This window comes from Mercurialis annua, linkage group LG6 (genome assembly GCF_937616625.2).
Source record: "Mercurialis annua linkage group LG6, ddMerAnnu1.2, whole genome shotgun sequence".
Taxonomy (NCBI): domain Eukaryota; kingdom Viridiplantae; phylum Streptophyta; class Magnoliopsida; order Malpighiales; family Euphorbiaceae; genus Mercurialis; species Mercurialis annua.
Window position 1 is genome coordinate 11120881 of NC_065575.1, and position 12167 is coordinate 11133047.

At 30.6% G+C, this 12167-nt stretch overlaps 1 long non-coding RNA gene across 1 annotated transcript; it reads left to right on the forward strand.

Annotated features, from left to right (window-relative positions):
• Positions 1-9517: 9517 nt before the first annotated feature.
• LOC126685801 (uncharacterized) lies at positions 9518-11891 on the forward strand. The gene is made up of 5 exons (XR_007643734.2): positions 9518-9647; positions 9725-9801; positions 9909-9994; positions 11128-11202; positions 11635-11891. It is a non-coding gene; the product is annotated as an uncharacterized LOC126685801 (long non-coding RNA).
• Positions 11892-12167: the final 276 nt, after the last annotated feature.

Here is a 12167-nt window from a genome sequence, read left to right on the forward strand (position 1 = left end):
GGTGTTGTTTTACACCCAAAATGATTTCGGCGTCATTATTGTAAAATTTTGAAAGTTCATGTATTTGTATTTCAAAATTAAAAGTTCATGTTATATATCAAAAACACGCGAAAGTTGCTGATTTTTTGTGCATTTTAAAGAATAATTAATTTCAATCTCCTAAGATTTGGTATGTTATACAAATCAGTTGCTAATATTTTAAAATTACACTAAAATATTCTTTAAATTTAATTATGTCTTATAAACAAACATGTCATATTAGTTTTTAATAATTATGCATTATAAAAAATTACTATAAACACCTTGAGATATAATATATTACATCAATGAAGCCTTTACATTTTAAAAATATATTAAACTGTTTTTTTTTCAAAACAAAATATACCTATTATCCAATTCAATATCTCCTTACTTTTGATAATGACAATCAACACAAAGTGTTCTAACCTTTCTATTAAGTGTGTAGAGACATTATAGAACACTTGGAATGGTTACAGCACACCTCTAGCAAAAAGTCAAGTTTTGGGATTTTAGACTTCTAAAAAAAGTTTGCGAGTGCCAACTTGTGTTTGCGGGTGCGAATTACAGTTAGCGACCGCTAATTTTAGTTCGCGGGTGCCAACTTTTTCATACAGCAAAAATGATTGGGATCCCTCACAAGTGCCAACTTTTATAATAGAAGGAGTGAACCAACTCGCGAGTGCGAAGTATGGAGTTCGCGAGTGTGAAGCATGGATGACTACAAGACAAGTATAACGGTCATATCTTGCACAAATAAAGAGATGACATCTTAGCAAAAAGAGTCGTAAGGCCTTTTCCCAAAACATAGTTCGCGATCGCTAACTCATCAACATTTGACATTTTTGGAATGCTGCTTTTGTTGCTCCTTGGGTCATGCAAAAGGAGTAACGTGAAGATTGTTTCGAAGGCTATAAATATCACACCTCTATATATGTATGAAGGTTAACAACTTAACTATTCAAACCCTCAGAACATAATTCAACTACTTGTGTGAAAAACCTTTCAAAACTAGTTGGTTGTAAGTTAACCATTGAAACTCAATTATTGTAGTTTATTTGGTTTCTAGATTTGCCTTAGTGAAAATCTAGAGTTGTTGTTGGTTTTGTTAGTTTTTTCTTGGCTTATCCCCTTAAAAAACCCTCACCTTTTATCCCCAATTCGTTTGCACCCTCACGTTGCAAAACCACCAAATATACCCAAATTACGACCTTTCACTTTCAATTGCACCCTCAAGCATTAAATTGATCTCATTTCACTTGAAAAAATAGGTTTATTGTTGTTTTAAATAAAATATTAAATCCTATTTTAGAATATATGTTAAAATTTAAAGTATTGATTTGAACATTTTTCAAGTGAAAAGAGGTCAATTTAATGCTTGAGGGTACAATTGAAAGTGAAAGGTCATAATTTGGGTATATTTGGTGGTTTTACAACGTGAGGGTGCAAACGAATTGGGGGTAAAAGGTGGGGGGATTTTAAGGGGATAAGCCTTTTTTCTTTTGTGAAAAACTAAGCATTTCTATTAGTTGGGGTTTAGCTTTGAAAAATCTAAGTTGGGAGTAAACTTGTCAAAACTCCAAATTTAGTGGAAACCTCTTAATTTATGGAAAGTGGATGTCGGTGAATGTGTTAATCACCGAACCACTATAAAATTGTGTGTCTACTTCTCTACCCTTCTCTAAACATAGTTGATAACCATTTTAATCCGCAATAATTTTAATTAGCAACTATTAAACGTCCCTTCTAGTTGCATCCTTGTTTCATAGAAATTGGTTAGTGAAAATCTCAAAGGGTGATACTTTGGAGAGTGAAAGTATGCAGTTGCAAAACTACTATAAAAATCATGTGTTCTTTATTTTATGTATTGAATGTTTGTTTCTAGTTTAACTTCTAAAATAGTTAAAATAGTTTTATAATAATTTTACAAGAGATTTTTACATTTAGCACGAAAATTTTTTAAGCTTTGGGCGAACATAATAGATTACATTATATCTGATCTAACTAAGACTTATAATAAAAGTGGCCAAGATAAAAAAAATTATTCAAACAAAAAAGCAAAAAAAAAAAGATAATATAAAAATTAAAATTTTAGGAGATTAAGAGGTGGTTTTTGGCTAAAAATAGCCAAATTCACTTTCCAAACGAAAAAAGATAAAAAAACAAAAATTAATAGTGTTCGAAAGCAATTTTCTCAAGAGTGCTAGAGTTTTATTCCATCAAAATATATTTTTTATAATTTTTATTAGTTGTGATTTTTTTTTTTCAAATATAAAATTATTACGATTTTCATATCTTAATTAGAATGCAAGAATGAAAATTGAATAAAGAAATTTAATAGCTATTTCCTGAAAAAGAAAAAAGGAAACAATATATGCTTTTTGAACTTAGGTAGCATATGTTTGGTCATAAATCTAAAAGACTCTCTCTCATCTCTCTAAACTCTCTCTTCCTTTTCAGAAACCCTGGCCGCAATAAGAGGGAGGTGATTTTGGCCATTATTTGGTTCAAAATCACCTCCCTACCTTCTCGTTTTCTCTTTAAATCTCGTATTTAGTTTATTTTACGTCAATAATCACAGATCTGAGATCTGTTGGTTTTTTCTTTCTTCCTTTATGGATGTTTTGTCTTCCTTAGTGGAGTTCTGACTCTTACCCTTTATAGGTTTTGCTATTTCCTCGATGGAATTATCTACGGAACGTAGATCTGAAGTGCTATCAGTAGAAATCTTATTTCTAATATTCTCTCAATCGGACTCATTCAAAGACCAAAGAGTCGATTTGTGGTTTAAAATAACCTTCAAGTGGAGCGGACGGATCGCCGAGTTACACATTCAAAGAGCTCCGTCAATGCGATTGAAGAAATTAGATATGATTTTTTGTTATTTTACTGATGTTCTATTATTGTACCTCTTGAATGTATTAATATATTCAATATTTGATCAAGTTGTATTTTTATTTCTCTATTAATGAAATTTTTATTATTCTCAAAAAAAAAAGCATATGTTTGGTCATAGGGGTGAGTATAATTCAAACTCAATTAATTAGATTAACTCAATTAATTAGAATAACTCGATTAACTTGAATGACATTTCGATTTAAATTTGGTTTCTATAATAATTGTGGTCACAAATTGAATCAAAAGAATAATATATCAAATATTTGATAAAAAATTAGCACAATGATATAGTAATTTTGTCTTATTTAAAATAAATTAAATTTTAAAACTTCAGACTAGAGTTATGTATTCCACAAAAAGATTATCTTGTTCAAGGGAAGATAAGTTTGAATGTAGAATATTTAAATACACCATTTTATAATTTAGACACATCCAAATTACCTCATGTATTTTATATAAAAAATTAATTTTTATACTTGTCATATTTGATTAAATTTAATAAAAAAAAATCTTATTTCAATGTTTTTTAATCACCAATTGATTTCAACAGAATTAATCTCACTAAAGTAAAGTAATTTAGTTTAAATTATCTTTCAAAAAAGGTACAAAAATATAAAATGCTTCCACCAAAGTGTAAAAATGACCGTAATAACATTTTAGGTGCAAAAATGATTTTAATGTTATCAGCGAGGTACAAAGATGACCCTGACGTTATGAAATTTATTTTTGGATTCTTCTATTAGACAAGATTAAATTTTACTGTTAAATTTAGGGTTAGTTTTACATCTTTAAAAGATTTAAAAATCATCACAAACCTCCACTTAGGAGCCGTGCGAGATGAAAATCTCATGCACGGTTTTGAATGAGAGAAAGAAGTGATTTTGCGCCTTAGTAGGACCATTACGATCATCTTTAACTCTTTTTGTCGAAAAAAATATATTTTTCAACTTCTATTGTAAAGCTATCGTATAAATTATAATTGTAATCAAATCGGTTACTTCATTCTTCACTTCTGTTATTTTTATCCCAATTAGTATGCAAAATATCTATTTTTTATTTTTATTTTTAGCTATGTCATGTATAATATCTGAAAATTCTCTTTCATTTTTTTTGACAAATTACCAAATCGTTCATTCTTAGGACATATCCGATTGGATAATTTTGTCATTCTTTGTAATGTAGATTTAAAGTTTTTACTTCATTATTAAGATTACATAAGGTCATTAGTCTTTTATGTTATAACTACTCAAATAAATAAATATCCCATTTTACCACATCATTCATGGGTGAAGAATGTGAAACAATAATGAAAAGAAGGATGAATGGTTTGATAATTTGTAACAATAAAATAAAAGAGATCCTTCAACTAATCAGTTTGACATCGCAAAAAATAAAAATTAATTCGGATCACGTGAGAAAACAAAAAATATGGCAATTTTTTTAAAAAAATTGTTTGACACACTAATTTATAAGAAAGGATTTTTTTTCCGATATACATTAACATAAAGCTTAAAAAAATAATCTTAATGTTGCTATTGAAGCTCAAAAATGACTAGTTTCACCATTGAAGACAAAAATAACCCTACATTGCTACTTAAGCGCAAAAATGATCCTGATAATTTTAGAGGCTAAAAAATGATCCTAACTTCTTTTTTTAGGGTAAAGTAGCATTCATTAAACTGAAAAAAAGCTAATTTTATCAGCCATTACATGAATCTAAATTTTAGGAGAAAAAAACCCCATCCTTTAATGATACTCATCACTACATCTAATTGCCATTTGGGGCAAAGAATGAGCTACCATATTACAACTTCTACTAATATGGTAAATGCCTAAACAGGCATGTACATCAATTAGAGTCCTGCAGTCATGAATTATAAGTCACGGATCATTACATGGTACATTTGCTTGGTTGAAGACATCCACTACCACCTTTGAATCCGATTGAATCTCAAAGGGAATAAAATTTTCTTCTTGTGCCAAAATAATCTCATCTCTTATAGCCAAAGCTTCTCCAATGCTCACTGAGGTTTCCCAAAAATTTCTTCGAAAAGAGCTCGAAGAAATTAAATGATCCTAACTTCAAAAGTGAAATGTAACCCCGTCTACTAGATTTCAATTTCAATTTCCAAAATGTTAGGATTATTTTTGTGTCTAGTGAAAGAGTATAAATTTCAATTTTCAAAATGTTAGGATTATTTTTGTGTTTTGATGGAAACATGAAAATTCTTTGTGCACTTAAAAAATAAGTAAGGTTATTTTTGGTTTGTTGGGTCCGATGGTGGTGGGTCGGAGGAAGGCGGTACCGGGATCGGCGTCGTTTAAAAATATTTAGCGTATTAAATGGTTTTTGATTTAAATGTAATACTTAATAATTCATTTATATTAAATAAAAAATTTATTATTACTCGTTGAATTTTATGAGGGATAAGAATTGTTTTTACCATTCATAAAGTTAACGCCTATTTAAAATATATGTTAAATATGAAGAATTTATTTAAATTTTTTTTTTAAATAAAAAGAGATCAACTTAATATTTAAGATATAATTGTAAATTGAAAACATAAAATAAAATATAATTGAAAGGTAGGTAGTTTTCGAGTAGTTAAGCCTTTTATTGTTGTACCTTTACCCTTCTTTTTTTTATGCAAATGAATTAGTTAAGGAGTACTAAAGAAGAGTTGGGTGACCGAACCGGGTGGTGTTGAACTGTAATTAATTGGTGATACAAATTTGAAAAGAAAAAAGAAAAATGGAAGGCCTCACATGGGCATGGGTAATGAAAAGAAATGGAAGCGAAGTGGGTCAATATTTTGGTGCGGGTGCGCGCTCACACAAGCGTGTCTTACGGTGCAATGCTGGTTTCTGTCATTTCGCTCGCACATGGCCTCCTAATCTTATATCTTAATAGTCTACACCCCATTTTTCTTTCCCTAATTTAGGAGAAATACTTGTGTGAACCAAGTTCGCCACATAGAATTATGTGTTGGGTTTTATTGGTTCATAACGCAGCGGAATTTCAAAAAATTATCTAAAAACCCAAACTAAGATCCATGTAATTCGAATTAAACAGAACAATTACTTACTTGTATGTCGAATTCAACAGCAATGTAGGAAGGAAGGAGGTGGTTCACTTTGGTGATACCTGGATCAGAAACGCCTCCAAAAGAACGCGTCCTCTACGAGTATATACACGAACAGACCTTAGCCAAAACTAGTGCTTGTGTGCTAGCACTATTGCTTCACAAGCAATTTCGAATTTTAGTGATTTAGTGAATAATGAATTTCGTGATTCTCAAACCAACTGTTTAATGAGTATTTATAGTGATAAATAACACTAGGGTTTGAGACAAATTCGAATTTCAATCTCATTGCAATTCTACAAGTTTATGTTTATCAAAAACTCCTTTTTGATAATTATCCATATATATTAATTACTATATTTATTATCTTCCAAAAATAATAAATTAAGGAAAACACTTATCCTTAAATTTCGAATTAATATATATATTTATTAATATATATATATTATGAATTATATATATATATATATATATATATATATATATATATATATAATTAATCACTTAATCACATTGGGCTTTTACAACCCATAACTGTTTTGGGCCTGTTCTTAGTGTGCGACCCTGTAGGTTCATATAACGTTGGCAGTAGGCTCGAAATCCCTATTTCAGCCCACAAGTCATAAGTGGCCTCTAGCAAGACATTATGACTACCCAAGTTATATGAATATCGATAATCCGATTTAACCATTTACAATAATATTTTAATCTCTTTGTCTCTCGATATCCAGATGAATATAAGGCATAGTTATGTCATCCTTATAACATTCAATTATTAGTTTCTTGACTCTAAGTAGACTGAAAATGATAACTTCTTATCAATTAGCATGGCCATGCATTTTCTTCAGTCTATCTTCTTCAAGGGGCCCATAGATATCTTACTCAAATAAATGAGGGACAAATTCCTTCTCAGTCACTCACATTTTTCACATAGTTACTTTCATATCCAATGACAATCTATTCCATTATCCTGTTAAAGATAATGTAAGACTGTATCAAAATATGAAATAGCTATGTAGAAATTCATGATGATTTCAAGGTCAAAGGATTATACTAATAGAATTGTAATGAGAATTACTTATGACAGTGATCTATGTAGTATTCTCACAGTGGGTCATCCAGTGCCTTATTTCTCAAATAGCACCTATGATTTGACTTAATATCTCATATACATGATTAGTAAAACATAATCATCAGTCAACATCATACTAGTCTCAATGTTCTATTAAGACTAGGGATAGATGGTATATAATTCTTTTATTAAACCTAAGGGTTCTACTATCAAGTCACATACTCGATGACCTTAGAAAGAATTAACCATTCAAGTATTTTAATCATTAATATAAAATGATAAAAACTGCCAATCAATAAATAATAAAATGATAAAGTCAAAACATGGTCAAACATGATTGACCTAGTGCATATCACTAACATTATGAACTATCCACTCATCGAGGGACACGTGTCAATAATAAATGTGATAGCCAATCATTAATTATTACATTTATTGATCATATTTTAACTATAATTAATATGGTATTTAATGATTGGCTATCATATTTATTATTGACACGTGTCTCTCGATAAGTGGATAGTTCATAATCTTAAGTGGCGAACTTGGTTCACACAAGAATTTCTCACTCAGGAGGGATGTGTTTTGGTTCAAAATGGATTGGTTTTGGCAACAAATTTAAATTGGCAAAAGGCTCACTTTAGCCCTTGAGGTCGGATCAAAAGAATTAATAAGCCCCTAAGGTCGAGGTTGGCTCACTTCACCCCTTGATGTTATCCAAACTGGCTCAGATCACACCAAAAATTTAACACCGTCTGTTTTTCAGTTAAATGATGACATGACATGTATGGAAAAAATTCAAAAACGTCCTTAATGTTTAAAATATTTACCAAATTTTATATTTATAACTTTTTTTAACCATTATCACCCTCTTTTTCATTAAATATCAATAATTTAATAATATTTTAAAATAAAATATTTATTAAACAATCGAAACTCAATTAAACACGTCGAAACCTAATTAATCAAATTAAAATCCAATTAAACAAATCGATCGCCGGAAAATTCATTCAGAAATTAAATAAATTTTTTCCAGAAATTATTTATTTTAATCGGAGACACTACCACCAATCATCGCCGAAAACATCTAATTTTTTTTTTTTAAATTCCGGACATAACCACTGGTGGTGGTTCTGCTCTAAAAAAGAGCAGAACCACCACCGGCGGGTCTGCTCTTTTTTAGAGCGGTTCTGCTCTAAAACCCATTATTCTTCCCCAAGGGGAAGAACATGAGCTGTTCTTCCTCTTGGGGAAGAACACTGTTCTTCGTTCTTCCCCAAGAGGAAGAACAGATCTGTTCTTCCCCAAGGAAGAACAGCCCACCTGGCTGTTCTTCCTTGGGGAAGAACCGCTGCTGTTCTTCCCTATGGAAGAACAGATTTGTTCTTCCATGGGGAAGAACATCCCGGAGAAGACGAAGTTCGTCTTCTCCGGTGAGTTTTTTTTAATATTTTTTTAAAAATTTTAATTGGAAAGTTTTTTGTCAGTGTGGTTTACGGTGGGTGTTTGGGAGTGAGTGGGTGAATTAAATTTAATTAGTTGGATTTTGAAGCGTTTAATTGGAGTTCGAAGCTTTTAATTTTGTTTCGAAATGTTTAATTGTGTTTCAATTGTGTTAATAAATATTTTAATATTAAATATTTTTGAATTATTAATATTTAAATAAAAAAGAGGGTGAAAATTATTAAAAAAAATTGTAAGTATACAATTGGTAAGTTCTTTAAATATTAAGGACTTTTTTGAACATTTTGTCTATATGCCACGTCGTCATTTGACAGAAGTAATTAACGGAGTTAAATTTTTGGTGCGATGTGAGCCGTTTTGGACAAGCACAGGGTGTGAAGTGAGCCAACCTCGACATTAGGGGCTTATTTATTCTTTTGATCCGACCTCAGGGGCTAAAGTGAGCCTTTTGCCAATTTAAATTTGTTCACACTTAATTTTGGCAAAAGGTATAAAAAGACCATCATAATTTTCACCAAAGTACAGATCAGTTCTTTTATTTTTTGAACAAATTTAAATTTGTTCACACTTAATTTTGGCAAAAGGTATAAAAAGACCATCACAATTTTCACCAAAGTTGTAATATCCCGTATTTTTAATTTTTTTTTTTAACTTTAATTATAATTTTTGGGTTCCGTCAAGTTTTAGGTAATTTATTATTATTGTTATTAAATATTTTTATTTAATTTTATTTGAGTCGTTCGTTGATTCGGTCGTAATTGGATTCGTGTTTTATTTATATTATAAGATTTTAAAAGAAAAAAATAAAGAAAAAGAAGTAAATGGAAATTTCATGCAACTCATGCAATACATGCTAATTCTCCACGTGAAAAGCCCATTACCAATTTGTATTTTGCCTATATTAGAAGCCCATTGTCCATTTATAATAAGTAGCAGCTCTTTTCTTCTTTTATGTAGCAGTATGTAAATTGCTGCATTATCCTTTTCCATTCTTCACGTTTCTTTCGTTTTCTAAACCTAAATTTCTCATCACTTTAAATAAAACCTAGCCGCCATTCTTCAAGTTTCTGAGATCATAATATTCATCCCAACTCTATTCGATCCAAGTTTCGGTAAGTATCGTATTCGTTTCGTTCATGCTATTCATTATCATCAAATACGGTTCTTGACTTCGTGTTTCATTGTTTAGCTATAATCTGAATTTTCTTCAACGATTCACATCAACTCAGCGATCTCTATAATCGTTACGCTTCAGAATCATATACGGTACGTAAGAATTTCTCCGTTCGTCGCCGTTTCGATTCGCCGCATTCTTGCTATTGTTGTTGTTTCTCATCTTGTATCGCTGCCATTTTTTTCTGAATCCTTGGCAGAATTATTTTATCATTACGCTCCTGTTATCATCGACTAGTCTGTGCCATCCCATCTTAGGATCACCGAGCTCGTTTTCCTTCGAACGGTACGTTCCATTCTCACGTAAGATTTGTATGATTTGTTGTTTATCTTCATGTCATGGTTGCCGAAGTTTTTGTTTGCCTTGGATTTCTTATGCTTGTCTCTTCTTGTGCATGAAGTGGATGGGTAATCATAGAATAGAATTTGGGGTAGATTTGTTAGGCCAAATATGGATTATACCTTGAATGCTATATTATGATTTTTGCCAAATTCATAATCTGTTCCTTATTCTTAGTTTATGACTAATAGATTATGATGTTGGTTGCTGCTATTGGCAGATTATGGTTAGAGGGAAAATTGTTCTTTTGAATTAAAAGAGACGGTTAATTATCATGTGTGATCACCAAATTGTTTTACTTAAATCAATTGAATTATTCAAGTTAGTTTTACGTATTAATCTTGTTTTGATAACAGTTTGAACTCATTTAATTTTAAATAGACAAATTAAATACGTTAAATATTTTATAACTTAAACTAATATAATTACTCGGGTGATTATATTTAATTTTAATTGAAATGTCAATTTGGCTAATTTGCAGTTTAACCCCTAAAATTTCTACAAAACTTATTCAAGTTAAGTTTTATCTATTGGATAACTTTTGGATTTTGTTTGAATTATAATTTATTAAATTAAGAACGGAAAATAAATTTTGATTTCGAAAATCAAAATTTGGCTAAATTACAATTTAGCCCCTAAACTTTTATAAACTTAAATTGGTTAAGTTTTGATTATAACTTAGGTTACTTGAATTGCAAGACATTGAATTCTATTTTAAAATAAATAATTATTTTATCAAGTATTTAATTTATAAACTCGGGTTTATAAATTTAATAAAGTTTTGGTTTGGGTTAGACAGTGGTCGCCCGACAAGTGGGAAGAAGGTTGGTAGTTTTTATTAACTCGACTGACTCACTAATATGGATTTTAACTTGGGTTAATTTAAATTATTTTTACGAATTATTCTAAATATGTCTTTATGATTTGTACTCTATAACTTGGGTTATATTTGGAATGCATTTAATATAAGTGTTTACTAAATGTGACTTGGTATTGTGTGGTGATAGTCCTAAATGTGGTGTCTAGTACTCTTTAGAGTTAGGGTCTGATTTTAATTATGATTTTAATATTTTATTTAGACTTGTCGACTGTTCGTACTTCAGAGGCGAACCAGAGTTAGATTGCTTGTCAAGTTTCACGTGGAATAGCAAGCAGTGAGTTTATATCTCTATTTACCTCTTTATTAAGCAAATGTTATATTTTGTAAATATATATGTATAAGCAGCTTTTGAATTGTTTTCGGCATTGTGGATTTGATTTGGAACGTGCTACTCGATGGGCATCATCGGGACTGCGTGCGCACCGGTAATGATTATGGTATTGAGGTAGGTTTGACATACGTCTCACCTTAGTGAGAGCACCGGTCCTGGGCTCACTATTTATTAAGTGATAGTCGGGGATCGGTTAGTGAGATACGTCTCGCCGACACGACAATGGATTTAGAATTGTGGATTAGGGTTTCATTGATAATCCAAAATGAAAATGTTTTATTAAACGTTTTTAAAGGTTTTCAACTTAATAAATGTAAATAGTTATATAAACTCTACTAAGTAAATCTGACCCCGTTGTTTTCCCAAATTTTTCAGGTTTATGATTTGAACATTTGTCGATCTCCGTTTCTTCATTCTCGGAGGTTTTTATTTTATTTTCAGAATAAAAGAATTGAACTGTTTTAAACTCTTTGACCGCAGTAGTAGTATCAGCTACTCATGTCTTAGTCTTTTATTTATATTTTAGACTATTGTTTGTTGGATTGGTCCAACTATTATTTTATCAGCTTGGGCATGATTACAGTATTTATGGAATTTTATATATTGCCATGCTGTTAGATATTATTTTGAAATAAGCGTACTTTAAATATATGTTGTTATATTGTACTGCTAGACTAGGCTGAAGTCTCGGTTGCCCCCGAGCATGTGATTTTCTGCAGGTATATTGTTTAAAATGTTATAAGTTGGTTATCCGCAAGGCTAGCTACGGGTTTTGGTACAACCATACCCATACCCTAGCGCCGGTCACGATTCATGAAAATGGGTCGTGACAAAAGTACAGATCAGTTCTTTTATTTTTTGGATACAAATAAGTCCTCTTTGTTTTCAAATAGAAAAAATAATTCCTT